We start from the raw sequence: 15,205 nt of genomic DNA, 5'->3' as shown, positions 1-15,205 counted from the left end.
ACAGCCGTCCGTCGGCGGCTCCCGCGCGCGCCACGGCCGCTGCGGGACACCCGGGGGGGTGGGGGCTCGGCACACAGGGCCTGCAGGTCGGGGCCTTCACGGGAGGCACCGGACGGGGATGAGTAGAGGATTAGAGGCGCGGGGCCTCCCTAGGAGCGGAGCTCAGCGCGGGGCCTCCGCGAACGGCAACATCTAGGCCTCACACCCCCGGAGAAACCACCCCCTATGCCCACATTATCGGGCCCCGGGCCTACTGATCTCTACACACACTCTGGCATGGAAATAACAAACACGGAGGAGGGAGTGGGAGCCGAATAGAACCCTTTAATTAAGTAAAGTCGGAGTTTAGGGCATGGTCTGCTCTGACTCTCGATTATGAGTAGAGAAAAGCTATTAAAATGGCCCCTCTGCTTAGTTTTTTGTATGCCCTACAAAGATTTCCCTATGCACTCCCCTCTACATTCTTTGCGAACCTACAAGCCCTGATCACTGTCTTTTTCTGTTGGAATTGGATTCCGCAATTTTCATTCCCTCAATGCTGACAGGGATCATACAATGCTAGTCTGACTTTGTTGAATATCAAAGTCTATTATTCGGTCTCACACCTTGTCCCGATAAATGACCGGCTGTTTGGTGACTGGCACGATTCTGGAAGTTCGGGCTGGCCTATTCCCATGAGGTACAGGGTCAGACTGGTTTGCATATGGCCGTGTCTGAACTGGAGTGGTGCAGTGAGCCAAAGATGATGGATTAAACCCAGATCAGTTGACTGGGGGGTGAGTGCTTGCAATGTTCAACACTCCGTCCATCATCTCCTTTGGTTTTGCACGATTCTGCATTACGGCCAGAGATGGTCAAACTTGATGTCCTTGACCTGCTAACATTGTTGTATGGTGCTTCAGTCGCTCATACTCTCCCCATGGTTACAAGAATTCCACTTATATATTAGCTAGAAGGTATGCACCACATTAAAATGATGGATTGGGATGTAGTATGAGCGATTTGTAGTGGCTGAGATTAATTCAAGCATTCCATTCATCCCTTTTTTTTGTGATGTATTACATGGCACAGCGCCTTGACTAATGCGACCCTACAGTGGAAAGGTACCTGACTCTTCCAGATAGCCTGGTTGCTGGAATTCCACACTTGGAATCTGAGAGAAATTGGGTTGTTGGTTGAGGGGGGAGAAACAAGCTGCAACCACAATCCTTTAAGGGGGAACCCCAAAAAGTCACTAAATTAAACTGCTTAACCCTCTGGTAGCTTGGTACAAAAGCAGTGAGGCTTAACTTAGAGGCAGTGTGTTACGTATATATGACAGTCACCCAACTGAAACCTACAAAATCCAACAAGAGCCCCAAGCATGCCAGCTGGTACACCCCAGAATTCAGGCCCACCAAGCGCAGCTGGCACCTAATAGAGAAACTATCGCGTGCCACCAAGAACCCCGCAGAGAGCAGCTCACAAACACACCCTCAGTAACTATCACCAGCACATCAAACAAGCCAAGAAAGCAGTCATCACCACCCACATAGACTCTGCAACCAACCACACAAAGGAACTATTCAAAATAGTCAAAGCATTCTCAAATCCGACACCAATAGAGAACCCAATCCACCCCACCCAAGAAATCTGCTGCACCCTCTTAGACTACTTCCACAACAAAATCACCAGCATCTACAACTTCAACATTCAACCCCCCCCCAACCCAGATGACCTCAACCAATCAGCGAACACCAGCCAAACCATCACCACCTGGTCACTACTCACCACCCTGACTACCTTGTTGAAAATTGACAGCGATCAATGTTAGCATTTAGCTGAAGCCATCTTAGTTCCGGCAGCCATCTTGCCTGCCATGTGCTCACCATGTGCTCTGTCCTTTTTTACTGTTGTTTACCCATGTGCTCTGCTTATGGACTGACTATATTTAGGCTTTGCTACTCTGCACTTGCGCAGAAGACACTGTAACTGTTCATGCACATGTTTTAGTCTGTAACTGTCAAGATATTTTTACCAGAATCAGCAAACTGCTAGCTCCTCCCTACTGTTGACTGTGCATTTCTGTATGACTTTTTATGTATGTAAACCTTCTCCTGTGTAGTTGTACCGCCTTCTTTTGAGCCCCAGTGTGGGTATAAAAGTTCCATGATCCTTCTACTCAGTGTGCTACCGAAGGGTGTTGTGTGAATGTAGTTCCACCTCATGATGTTTAATAAAAGATCTTGTTTTTTATTCCAGTTTCCGTGCCAACCTCTATTCTATTGGTCGGTGGACTTGTGCAGAGAAGGGCGAACCCCTAGCACTAGTAGGCCTGGCTGAGGCCCACTACGACAACCTCAGCCATCATGTCTTCCATTCACTCCAGGGCGCCCACCGACCCCTGCCCCCACCATCTCTACAACCTCTAAATGAACCCAATCAGTTCACAACGAAGCAGCAACCTCAACACCTTTGTCTCCACAGCAACCTTCCAGGAGAGATGGATATTCGTAGATGTCAGGCTCCTCCTAAAGAAAGCCTCCGCTGACTCCAACTATCTAAAACATTACTGTCAGATCTCCCTGCTACCCTACCCAGCCTAAGTTCTCTAGAAAGCCATGACCCAGCAGCTCACCGAATTCCTGGAACGAAACCACCTACTGGATGTCTCTCAATCAGGATTCCGTGCCAACCACAGGACTGAGAATACCGCCACAGACCACATTAGAACACTCCTTAACCTTGGAGAAACTGTGGCCCTGATCCTCCTCGACCTCTCCATGGTGTTCTACACAGTCTTCCACAACACCCTTATCAACAGACTCTACAACATAGGCATACAGCAAGACACCCTCAAGTGGATCGCCTGCTTCCTTAAAGGACGCACACAGAGCATTCAACTGCCTCCCTTCACCTTCGCACACCCAAAGACATGACGTGTGGCATTCCACAAGGATCATCCCTCAGCCCATCCTGTTCAACATGTGCATGACCCCCTCGCAGACGTCGTCAGATCTCACTTACTCAACATAATCTCGTACGCAGACAACACTCAACTGATCCTCTTGCTCAATGAGGGTCCCTTCAAAGCCAAAAGCAACTTCTGCAACACCATGATCAACGTAGCCAAATGGATGAGAGACAACTGCCTCCAACTCAACTCCGACAAAACTGAAATACTGATCTTCGGGAAGAACACCTCCGCATGGCACCACAGCTGGTGGCCTTCAGAACTCAGAACCTCACTGACCGACCACACATGCAACCTCTGCATCATCACACACAGAGCAGGCAGCCCCATATCAGCTGGGAGAGCGGCATGATGATTCATAAGCAATGTGTCTGTTTGTAGAATGGGGGCACATTTTACGTTTGTATCGTGTGTATAGAAAATGCCCAATTTTTGCCACCTGTACTGCTGTCCCTGAGTCGCAAATCTGTATGTTCAGTGTGTGGTGATTAAAAAATTTTTTTAGCCGGTGAGTATCTGTGAGGATCTGACGCTGTCTGTGCTGGCCTGCGTGGTTTCTTCCCGCGTTCTTTAAAACAAAGCAGATTCAAGAACCTACACAGGCGCCAGCTCTGCAAACAGCAACTTAGAAATTAAATAGTTATTTGGGTTTAAGGTAACGTTTTCAAGCATTGTAGGCTCGGTGTGTTTGTTTGTTACTGCGCGGTTTCAAAACACAGCAACACCTGAGCAGAAGCAAGTGGAGAAGTTTGCATTCTCATTGTGATACAGTTCTTCACCTGGGTGGTTAACTTTAAAACCTATGACAGGGTACAATTTAAGTAAAGGATAACATCATTGTTGTCTAGTTCCTATAATAATTATACAGGACCTACGCGTTTGGACAGCAACTACTGTAGGATTGGTGTCAGACTGATTCTGCACACCCCCACTGGGTATGTTGGCCTCTTGTACCAACTAGCTCACAGTGCCACTAGAATTTCTTCTTACCAAGGAGAGTATAGTTCTCGGCAACCATCTAACATAACAACCCTGATTCCTCATGACCGTGGAAACAATATACTACTTTTCGCTCAGTCACTCGTGCTTACTTGGTCTGTCTCAGAGATACACAGAAGAAACAGGCTCGGCGTTTAATAAGAATTTATTGAACAGTTGTTTTTCTGGTGTAGAATAGATGAGCTGCAACAACCATTAGACAGTATAAGACATAAATGATTAGCAGTATTATAAAGGTAAAGGGATGGTATAGCTCTACCATCTTACAATAATCATGAATACATTTGAGTATATAAAACACATGATATAAAGATGCGTACTCCTACGATGCCTCCCTAACTAGATGTACCTGAATGTACCTAGCATGTGTATAGGTGTTAAGCCAAGAATCCCTCTAGGATTTAGTCAACCCCATTACCTGAAGTGAGAGACTGTGGGTCACCTCTAAATTTGATATGTTAAGTATTTATTCTTCAGAGTTTGTTGGTGTATATTTTTTATAATGAACTTTATTTGCATTCCATAAAAGTAAGATATGATTTATCAATATGATATATTTTTGAATAAAAATTGAAAACCATTGGTCTGTTGTACAATTGCAATCTTACCATGGACTTAATGCCTTATATTAAACTAGCAGCCCGTCCCGACGTTGTCCAGGAGCAATTAGGCTTCAGGGCCCCGCACGCCCCGACATTGTCCGTGGGTCCCCCGGAGCCTTCCTCCATATATTGCAGTACTATACCTCTATGTTTACTTTGTACGCTTTTGTAGCAGCCCGTCCCGACGTTGTCCGGGAGCAATTAGGCTTCAGGGCCCCCGCCCGCCCCGACATTGTCCATGGGTCCCCCGGAGCCTTCCTCCATATATTGCAGTATTATACCTCTATGTTTACTTTGTACGCTTTTGTAACCTGCACACGTAACTTTTTCCTCCTGTAATGCACCGTTTGGCTCACTTTTTTAATGCTCCGTTTGCTTCCTTTTGCTACCTGCACACGTCACGTTTTCCTCCTATACCTCTATGTTTACTTTCTACGCTTTTGTAACCTGCACACGTAACTTTTTCCTCCTGTAATGCACTGCTTGGCTCACTTTTGTAATGCTCCGTTTGCTTACTCTTGCTCACGATGTACGCTTTTGTAACCTGCACACGTAACTTTTTCCTCCAGTAATGCACCGTTTGGCTCACTTTTGTAATGCTCCGTTTGCTTCCTCTTGCTCACGATTTTCATTTTGCCTTCATTTTTCCACCGCTCACCGCTCCTAAATAAATAAATAACCTACCTCATCCGCCGCTCACTGCTCCTCCCCGCCTGTCCGCCGTTCCTCACCGCCTGTCCGCCGCTCCTCACCGCTCCTCCCCGCGCCATGTCCGCCGGTCCTCCTCGCGCTCCTGGACGCCGCTCCTCCCCGCGCTCTTCACGTCGGGCACGCACGTCGCGGCCGGCGCTTCTTCCAAGGGACTACTTTTTTTTTCGGTACATTTTTTAAATAACGTATATTTATTACGTTTATATAGCCTATGTCCATCTGCACACCCTCACGATTACAACAATGTATCGGGTGTGTGGATTGGCGCTGTGAAAACGAGTTTACCCGCCTCAAAGGTTCAAAGTTCTTCCTTTATAATAGTAGTATAGATTATTGGTTTTGGAGAACTGCTTGTTGTTATTTATTTTGTTGATTTCCCTGCCTTCTTCTCCAGACATTTATTTTTTCAGGGACCCTCTAGTTCTTTTTCATGCTACTTGGGGAATACTCTAACTCAACAACGAAGCATGGTCATCCAGCAAAATCTACACAATCTTCAGCTTCATGTGTAGCAATTGAATGCATTAGATTTGCTGCCTGAAGTGGTGGATATCATTCTTGCTACCAGACATCCGTCAACAAAATCCACTTATGCTTATGGTGGAGACTCTCGACTCAATCAGTCCATCATTTATTATTAGTATTCTGCGTGTTGGCCGCGGACACTGACTGTGGTTTGCGGACAGCGTGAGCCGACGGCGAGAGCGGTTACGAGGTAACGGCGAGGGGAGGGGCTGAACTGAGCGAGCGCGGTGGCGGCGGCGAGCGGCTCGGAAAGCGGACAGAAACGGACTAGCTCAGCGCGAGCGGGCTAGAACTTTCCCTGAACTTCCCCCAGTGCTAGTTCCCCCCACGGGGGGCGCAGAGGTCAGGCCGAGGTGTGGTGTGTGCTGAGTGCCGAGGGCGCTGCTGTCAATCGCTGTGGCTGCAACTACAGTTGTTGCTACTGCTGTCTGCACCGCTACCGGCTGGGGGAGCTGACGGAGGATCGGTGAACGACAAGCAGGGACATCCGGAGGCGGAGGCGGAGACCCAAGCCACGGTCAGTAAGGTAGGGGGCTTCTGAGACTTGGGAAGTGAGAAGTGAGAAGTGAGTGGTGGTGGCATCAGCCTGTCGGCCCTCATGAAGCGTGCACTCTGACTAGAGCAAGCCCCGAGCAAGCTCTCTTCCCCTTGGTCGCCTTGCCCTCTAAATCGCCTGCAATACCGCCCAGTGGGTTCCTAGCTGTCTTGGGTCCTCTCACTCTTCCCCGGCCGGTGTAAACGCGGGACTCAGGGTTGCGCTTTACTCGGCCTCACTCAGCGACCGCGCCTTGGTGACCGACCAACCTAAGCCTGGTTGTTCGGGGTCACCGTTTTTTTCGTTTTGTGGCTGCTCTGTCCGGCCCCTGCTCCTCCTCTCCTCCGTCCCCATCGCCTGCACCACTTGCCGCCACTTGCCTAGGCTTTCTGCTTGCAAAAGTACGCCCAGTTCCTGCCCAGCTCCCCCCGCCCCTCCCTTAACCTTAGCCTGCTTCACCGCTGTTGGTACCACACCTAGTCGCAGTCGGCCGCGACGGCCCTTCCGCCCCCTTGTGCAGCCTTTCTGGTAGGGGGGCTGCACTGGGGTGGGAGAGGTGACCGCCGTGGTCCGGGGCGAGGGGTCAATAGGGACCTTCAGATAGGAGCTAGCAGGCAGGGGACGGGGTTGGGACCAAGTGTGCGGGGGGGTGCCACATGCTTAAATTCTGGCCACGCAACCAGTAGGCCGGTTGAGTTTAGATCAACACAGCCCCAAGATAACTTGGAGTGACAACTCCGGGCTTTGCAACCTAGTAAAACATCAAGCAAAACAAAACTATAACCAAGACACCACATCCAAGCAAACCTGGTTAAACACTGCCAGCAACACAGAGAGAGTCTGCAAGACGTCCCCTCCTGTTCAAGCCTACATCTTCACTGGCTCGAACAGCCCTACGAACAACACTACAAACACAAAGAGGATGAGATCAGGGAAAACAAGAAAACCACCGCCAATAATAAAACGGAAGAAACCTAAGCATTCAGACACAGCTGCGGAGCACCCCCCTGCGAGTCCACTGTCTCTCAAGGCCTCACTGAAGACCTCCCAACCCTTACATAAAGAAGGACAACACTCAAACAATTTGGGTCTGGCTCCTTTCCGCGCTTCAGCCTCGAACGGCGTAAATCCCCTCACCCTTCTGGACTTTTTTAAAAAAGCACCGGGTGGGGCTAAGTTGACCTCTCCTCTCCAATATTTAGAGTCAAATAAGCCTTGTGGGACAGAGCGAGCTGCAGATCTAAATATGTTCCTGCCCCAACTGCAGTCACCAACAACCAATAAACCCACCCTGGTCAAGGACATGTATATCTTTGGCTCCTCACCCTTCACCCGGAACACCCAGAACACCTCCCCGGATGACCCGTCTTGGAGAGCTTCCCAAAACTTACCATCAAGTCGCCATTCAGCTCCGAGCCAGTTCTCCCCCCAACAAGACCTCTACAAGCAAGAGGTTCGCTTTAGACAACCACCACCTCTGACATACATGGGGAGAGACCCTCAAAATGTATTACCATGTCGCCAACCCTCCCCAAGACTATCTTTGCCCCAATTCGATCTCCCGGAGCAAGAGGTCTCCCCCAGTCAACCGCCTCCCCTGCCTTTAACTTTCAACCTAAGCCCTGAAGCATGGCAACCTCAGCAATCAGCGAAGCCTTTAGTCCCTCTACCACAAACTCACGAAGTATCCAGGGAGGGCCCCCCAGCATCCCATTCTCATTTAATTTTCGCACAAACACATGCTCAAAAGACCCCAGCATCAAATTTTGAATTGTTCAGCTTCCCCATTCCTCACGATCTAAGTCCTCCTGAGGGAAGTGTACATTCGCCAATTCCCCAGCAACAACACTCCTGTGCATCGCCAGTAGAAATAACTGCCCCCTCAAACCCACCCCAAAAAACCGACACCAATGACCAACTGTTAGCGGACCTGTCCATTTTTTTCAAAAACACCCAGAACTCGTCTAACTTAACACCAAAAACAGACCCACAGTCAGATGCCCCCACACAATTGAGTATTTGGCCCCAACTACTTCATACTTTTCAATCAACAGTTACTGCTTTGAATTACCACTCGGACAAACTGGACATCCAGGTTGACCTGCTGATCACCTTAGCACTGTTCACAGCAGGGATCGATAATAAATTGGACAAATTAAACAATCTAATTATAGCAGCACAATCATCCTCCAAACTAGTCCAATCAGTCTGTTGCTGCTCCCCTATTATCGACTCGCTATCCTCGCTTCCGTCCGTCCTTATCCACCGTTATAAGCGAGGTTAAGCAATTGAAAGGAGGTAACCAATCTGAAACCTTCCTTAAGTCAAACCAAAACTCCTCAACTATGACCTCCGAACCGCTCAACCCTCCGCACAGCTTAACGGCTGTGCCACAGTCGAGCGGGGTGGCAGAATCTGTGGCAACTGTCCATCGAGAGGCCCCTCAAAGCTTCACGGGCTTAACCCCCACGGCAGTACTGCCCGCGACCTCGGCCACAAGCACTGACCGACCAAATGGGGACCCGGAACCCACTAGCGCCAAGAGGGTAACGCCGCTTACTAGCCCTGCCACTATTTCCACACAAGACACACTCACTGCCCCACCCCTCCATATTAGTAAGAGGGAGCGCAAACGCCAGCGCAAACAGAGAAACAAACTGAGATCAAATCAAACAAATGATCTACCAAAATTATTCCCGTTATTTATAACCGCTAGTAATAAAAAAGCCCAAAGCGTCCCTCAACTAACTCCCAGGGCATCAATTTCCAGTAAAAGCATACCTAAGGACGACTTAAACCCGAGTGTCTGCCAACAAACTTTGGGCAGTAGACAGGATTGCACCACCACATCTGTAATCGCAGTAGTAACTGAGTCTCATCCCCCCACCGATACACTAATAGCCAACATCAGTGACCTAACTCAATCAATGACTAAAGTTATGACAACACAACCTCAATCTGCCCCTACTTCTAGTTTACCTCAGGAGGCTAACTTAACTACTAGTCCCAGTCTCGTAAAAGTAATTCATAACACTAAATTAATCGAGGCAAACCCACTCATTGGGCCCAGCACTGTAACAGAAGCCAATAACAACAAATCCACACAGGGTGCCAAAATACTCTTTGTCCCAGAATACATCTCAAAGGGTCGACACGACACCCTTAACAGGTCAAATATAATAAAACTAGCGAACGGAGTACCGGGCTTTGAGACGTTTACAACAGAAGACATTGAGTCCATTGAATTTTTGCCACCACGAGGCAACCAACCCTCTGAGGTAACTCTGGTGTCACTTAAATCAGCAACCTGGGCGCGAGCATTCACTGAAAAAAGTGCAATCTTTCGGGAATGGGGCATTAAAATCTATCCCCATAACCCCCCAGGTTTCCCCTTGCAGCTGCTTAACCACCAGGACACCCTGAAAAAAGCCCAAATTATAGAACTAGGAGCCAAACCTAGGCCTTATTCTATTCTAAGAAACGCCCTGGGGACAACGGAGGGGAACACAATTCCCTGGAACAATATCTCCAACCTGGGCAAAACAAAAGACTGGGGGTGGCTCCCAGCAGCCCTGTCCTGTAACAAAATGGCTTGACCCGAGAATCTACTCTTTTAAATTCAAACTGTGAGACCTCTGTCCTCCCGACACCCCAAGCTGCGTTACTCAAAAAAACCCCAACTTCCGGCCGGGATTCCCCATTTACTTTGTGCTCATGGAACATCAGCGGTCTCCACAATAAAAACACCAACTTGGACACACACTCCTTTATATTTGGGCACACAGTAATAGCACTTCAAGAAACATGGGCCACCCAAAACTCCCCAGTTACAGGCTTCATTGAATTTTGGAAACCAGCAATTAGAGACTGCCTTTTCGGCCATCCCAAAGGGGGCCTGTCGATCTATGTCTCCGAAAACCTAAAAGGCCCGATTGTGTCTTTAAATTTTGACGAAGACTGGTTACTGGGTGTCAAAATCTATTCGTGGAGCAAACAACGTCCACTCCTGTTGCTTAACATCTACATCAACCCCAGCACCCGCACAAAAAAGGGCCATCTAACTCGTCTAATGAAAATTGTGCGGGCCCTGGCTGCGGATCAACCTCACGCAGACTGTATGGTCACAGGGGATTTCAACACCAACCTATTTCAAGGTAATACAGAAGATTGCGAAGGGCTAACTCCATTTTCATTTGCAGTAGTTAAAGAACAGTCTAAACCACCAAACCAAGGCTATTGCGGTCTGGGAGAACTCTGCATGCTGCAACTCCACAGCGCAGGATTTCTGGTAATAAATGGAAGATCCAAAAACGACACCCCTCCAAATTGGTCTTGAACGAACGGCCGCAAGCATTCGTATTTAGATTATACCATCTGCAACTCGGCTCTGCTGAAACACCTGGGCAACTTTAGTATCCACCCGCGAACAGAAAGCGATCACCGACCTCAGTCCGTAACTTTTAAAACAAATCCAGAGTTCCACAAAACTGCCCCAAACTCATTCACAGGAATGCACTGTGACAATTTGAAGCGCCTAAGATGGAGTGACGACATAATACCCCTCGTCAAGGAGGCAAGCCAGGCTTTTATCTCAGACTGTTCCGACCCGGGGTTTTCTTCAGCCGCGGCATGGTCGACGCTCTGCGCACAACTGATATCCCTTTTTCCAATCAAACACCACCATCAGATGGACTCGGCCAGTCGCCAGCATTCAATCTCACAAGAAACAAGGGCGCTAAAGACAGCTAGGAATTGCGCACTGCGGTCTTTAATTAAATCTCCGGGAGATGCCGAGCACCTTAAGGCATATAAATCTGCACGAAAAATGTTCAGGCAGGCGGTAAAGAAAGAAAAGCAACTTCAAGAAAATGAATTCTGGTGCAAATTACTTTGGGAAAGCAAAAACTGCAACGCAAGAAAATTCTGGGCCTTAATTAATCGTCAAAACTCCAGCAACTGCAGCTTTGGGTCAGCTAACATTCAAGAAGCCAGTTGGTTTACTTTTCTGGCAGGGCACTTTAAGTCCCCATAAGGAACAGCGCTTACAGACACATGTGCTCTCAGGCTGAAGCAAACAGGTCCTAGCAACAGCTGGAGTAGGTCCACCGGTTGCTGGGACTCATGCACCGATGTCCTCCAGATCTCCCAAGAAAGAGTCACTACAGCATTGTTGAAAGTAAGATCGGACGGAGCCCCGGGCCCCAATGGCCTTCCACAGAATTTATTTAAATCAAATGTACCATTTTGGTCGGGTCATCTAACCAACCTTTTTAACTACTCTCTCAGAACCTCAATTATACCAGACTCCTGGCGTGGGGCAATAATCCACCCAATTTATAAATCAGGCTCCCACTCGTCCCCAAATAACTACAGACTAATAGCTCTCTTGGACATTGAGGCCAAGCATTATGCCGGCATTCTCCTGAGTGAGTTGAGAGCATGGGTGGACGAGAATAATCTGATCCCAATGACTCAAACAGGCTTCACTGCCAAATCCGGGACCATGACCAACTTATTAACATTGGCCATAATCGTCGATAAAGTCTGCGCTACATCCAGGGCGTTTTTTTGTTGTTTCGTTGATTTTAAAGCCACCTTCGACCGAGTCCCCAGGGCAGCACTATGGGAAACGTTAAAGAAATGGGGAATCCCACAAAAACTCCTGGAGGCAATTATCCAGTTACACTCTGATACATGGGTTCAGGTGAAGCTGGGGTCCGGCACACATCTCTCCCGGAAAATCATGACAACCAGGGGTGTCAAGCAGGGTTGTGTGCTGGCCCCGCTTCTCTTTAATCTGTTTATAGCTGATTTGCCAACAGCCTTGGAAGAAACCAACAGTCACCCACCAAAGATGGGTGGACCTCCCATAAGCAACCTGCTCTACGCTGACGATCTAGTGCTTTTTAGTCTCACACGAGTGGGGTTACAAAGGCTTCTAGCAAAATTATACAATTATACTACTGCAAATCAACTAGAGGTTTTTTTTTTTTTTTGAAAATATGTTTATTGTGGCGAAGATAGCAAATAGGCACAAATTGTACAGTCATCAAACCAGTTGATATGTAGAGAACAGGGAGGGTAGCCCCAAAGGAAATACACAGCCAATTACGGCCCACATCCCGGAGGCAGGGCGGCATCAGAGTGAACCCATGTACGAGTAGAGAAAATTGCATTTGTGCTCTAAAAAGCAGAAAAACAGTATCAATGTCTACGCCAATTTTCTTATGTTACATTTCCACACTATATAACGGTATAACAGTAACGAAGAACCCCATGAATGGCATTTCTAGTGCTGATCCGAATACAGGAGGGGACGAATGCAAGGGCCAGTTAGGACGCGGTCATCACAATGTAAGGTGGTCAAATGGGAGTCACCGCTAAATACAAACATAGCTATCTAGGAATACCAGCGTGGCACAGGGGATCTCTACACCGCCTCCCGACACCCCACCCTAGACCCCCCCCCCCCCCCATCGCCCAACTCCGAGGAAGCGGAGGAAAAAACTCCGCGCTAGTGGCGTCCGAATCATCCTCCTCCAACCCCTCCATACACATAGTTCTCCAGGCGAGTAGATCATCCTGAAGCTTCTCATCCCTACGAGTGCGCTGCATGTGTGTCTCCTCCGCCAAGGCCCATTCCTTAGCGTCTCATAACCAGTGAGAGAGTTCAGGCGCCCTCTGGCCCATCCATGTAATGGCCACCCGCCTCCTCGCCAGAACCAACAGGAGTTGCAACAATTTGTAAGACAGACCTTTTTTCTTCGGCTTGGGTACTAACGCCAGCAGACAGTGAAGCGGGTCTAGCTGCAACCTAAGATGCGTGGTCCGGGCAATATGTATCACCACCCTTCGCCAAAAATCGTGTACCAAGGGACATTCCCATGCTAAGTGCAGGAATCCCGCCCTCTCCATCCCACATCTAGGGCAGTTATGGCGTCTATCTGACGAAATGCGGTGGAGGGAGACTGGTGTCATGTAAGTGCGATGAACAAAATTGAAGTGAATACGTTTGAAACGCGCATTGCAGGACACTTTGCGAGTCAACAGTCCAATCCGCTTTCTCTGGGCAGGATCCAGTTCTATCCCCAGGTCTGCCTCCCAAGCCACCCAGGCCGGCGCCAACGGGGGAGTCGAGTCTCTTCGCATGGCAGAGTAAAGGAGAGAGACCAGGCGCCTACCCCTTCCACAGGATAAAATAATGTCCAGGGTATTAGTGAGCTGGGGTGCCTCTGGGAATTGGGGCCATGTTATCCTGGCCACGTCGCTGAGACTCCCATAATGCAGGTATTGGCCCTCACCAAGTCCAAAAGAGTCCACTGCCCTCTCAAATGACACAAAAGAGTCGTCCGGGTAGAGGTCTGCGAGGGTCTCACAACCGCCCAGATGCCACTCTCGGAAGGACATGTGTGCCTCCAGTTTGAGTATCGGGGCCAAGATCCAAATTGGGAGCTCCCTGTGAAACGGCGCGCGTCGCAGTACCTTCTCGACGAACCGCTGCCAAATGTCAGCCGTATGTCTTACCACATAGGGCAGATTGTCATGCGCGCCCCGGCCTTGCATGAAAGCCTCCTGCAGGTCCTTGTCCGTAGCCGCACCAGCCAACAATGCCAGCTCCCAGTTCCCGTCCTCAGCAAACCACCTGGCTGCCGGGAGAAGCTGCGCCGCATAGTAATACAGGTCAAACCTCGGGGCCTCGAGTCCGCCTTCATCCCAACACCTTGTGACCGTATGCAATGCGACCCTACTGCGACCACCCGCCCAGAGTAGGGAGGTGAGGAGGGAGTTCAGCGTGCGAAACACCCGGGGTGGCAATGGGCACAGAGTATTCTGCAGCACATAGAGGACTCTAGGGAGCATCACCATCTTGGCAACTGCCAGCCGCCCCATGAGAGAGAGAGGGAGTGTGTTCCAAAAGGCAACAGATTTACTGAGGGCCGCGAGAATTTTGTCAATATTGTGAGCCAGGAGAGTCTCGTCAGAGGCAGCCACCTGAATACCCAAGTACCGGAACGCCAGCCGTTCACAGCGGAGGCCGAAATAGGGGGATTCCGCATCCGGGTCAGGGACAGCAGCATTCAGCGGGAACACCAGAGATTTGTTGACATTGATGCGCAGTCCAGAGGCTGCGCCAAAGCGGTCCAAAAGCCGCAACAAAGCGGGGAGGGCCTCCAACGGGGAAGTCAGGTAGAAGAGCGCGTCATCAGCGTAGAGGGAGATGACATTGGTAGTGTCCCCCACTACTATGCCCCAGTCGTGCAACTCCTTGCGGGCAGACACGGCCAGAGGCTCAATTGCGAGAGCAAACAGGAGGGGGGAGAGGGGACAACCCTGACGGGTGCCCCTCCCCAGCGACCATTCGTCGGAGCGGGCTGATCCCAGGCGCACCCTGGCCCGGGGCGTTCCGTAGAGCACCCGGATCCAGTTGCGAAAACCAGGGCCAAATCCCATTTTCAGAAGCACATGCATCAGATAACCCCAGTGCACCGTATCAAAGGCTTTAGCCAAGTCCACGGAGACCAACACGTGAGGGACCTCACGTCCCCGGACCTCATGTAATATGTGATTCAGGCGACGCAAATTCATCGCAGTATTGCGACCGGGGACAAAGCCACACTGGTCTGGATGGACGAGCCGGGTCACGTGAGGGGCCAGGCGAGTAGCTAGCAGTTTAGTGAGGATTTTTGCATCTGAGTTTATCAATGTGATAGGGCGGTAAGCTGCGGGGTCTGTTTTGTCTCCGCCCGGCTTCAAGATCATACAGACCTCGCCCTGATTCAAAGTGGGTGGAAGGGTGCCCGTACGCAAAGCTTCATTATAAACTTGTAGGAGGAGGGGGGCAAGGGTATGTCCGAAAGCATGATAAAACTCCGCTGGGAA

The sequence above is a fragment of the Lissotriton helveticus genome, chromosome 4_1, assembly GCF_964261635.1.
Source record: "Lissotriton helveticus chromosome 4_1, aLisHel1.1, whole genome shotgun sequence".
Lineage (NCBI taxonomy): Eukaryota > Metazoa > Chordata > Amphibia > Caudata > Salamandridae > Lissotriton > Lissotriton helveticus.
This window is presented reverse-complemented; position numbering follows the sequence as displayed.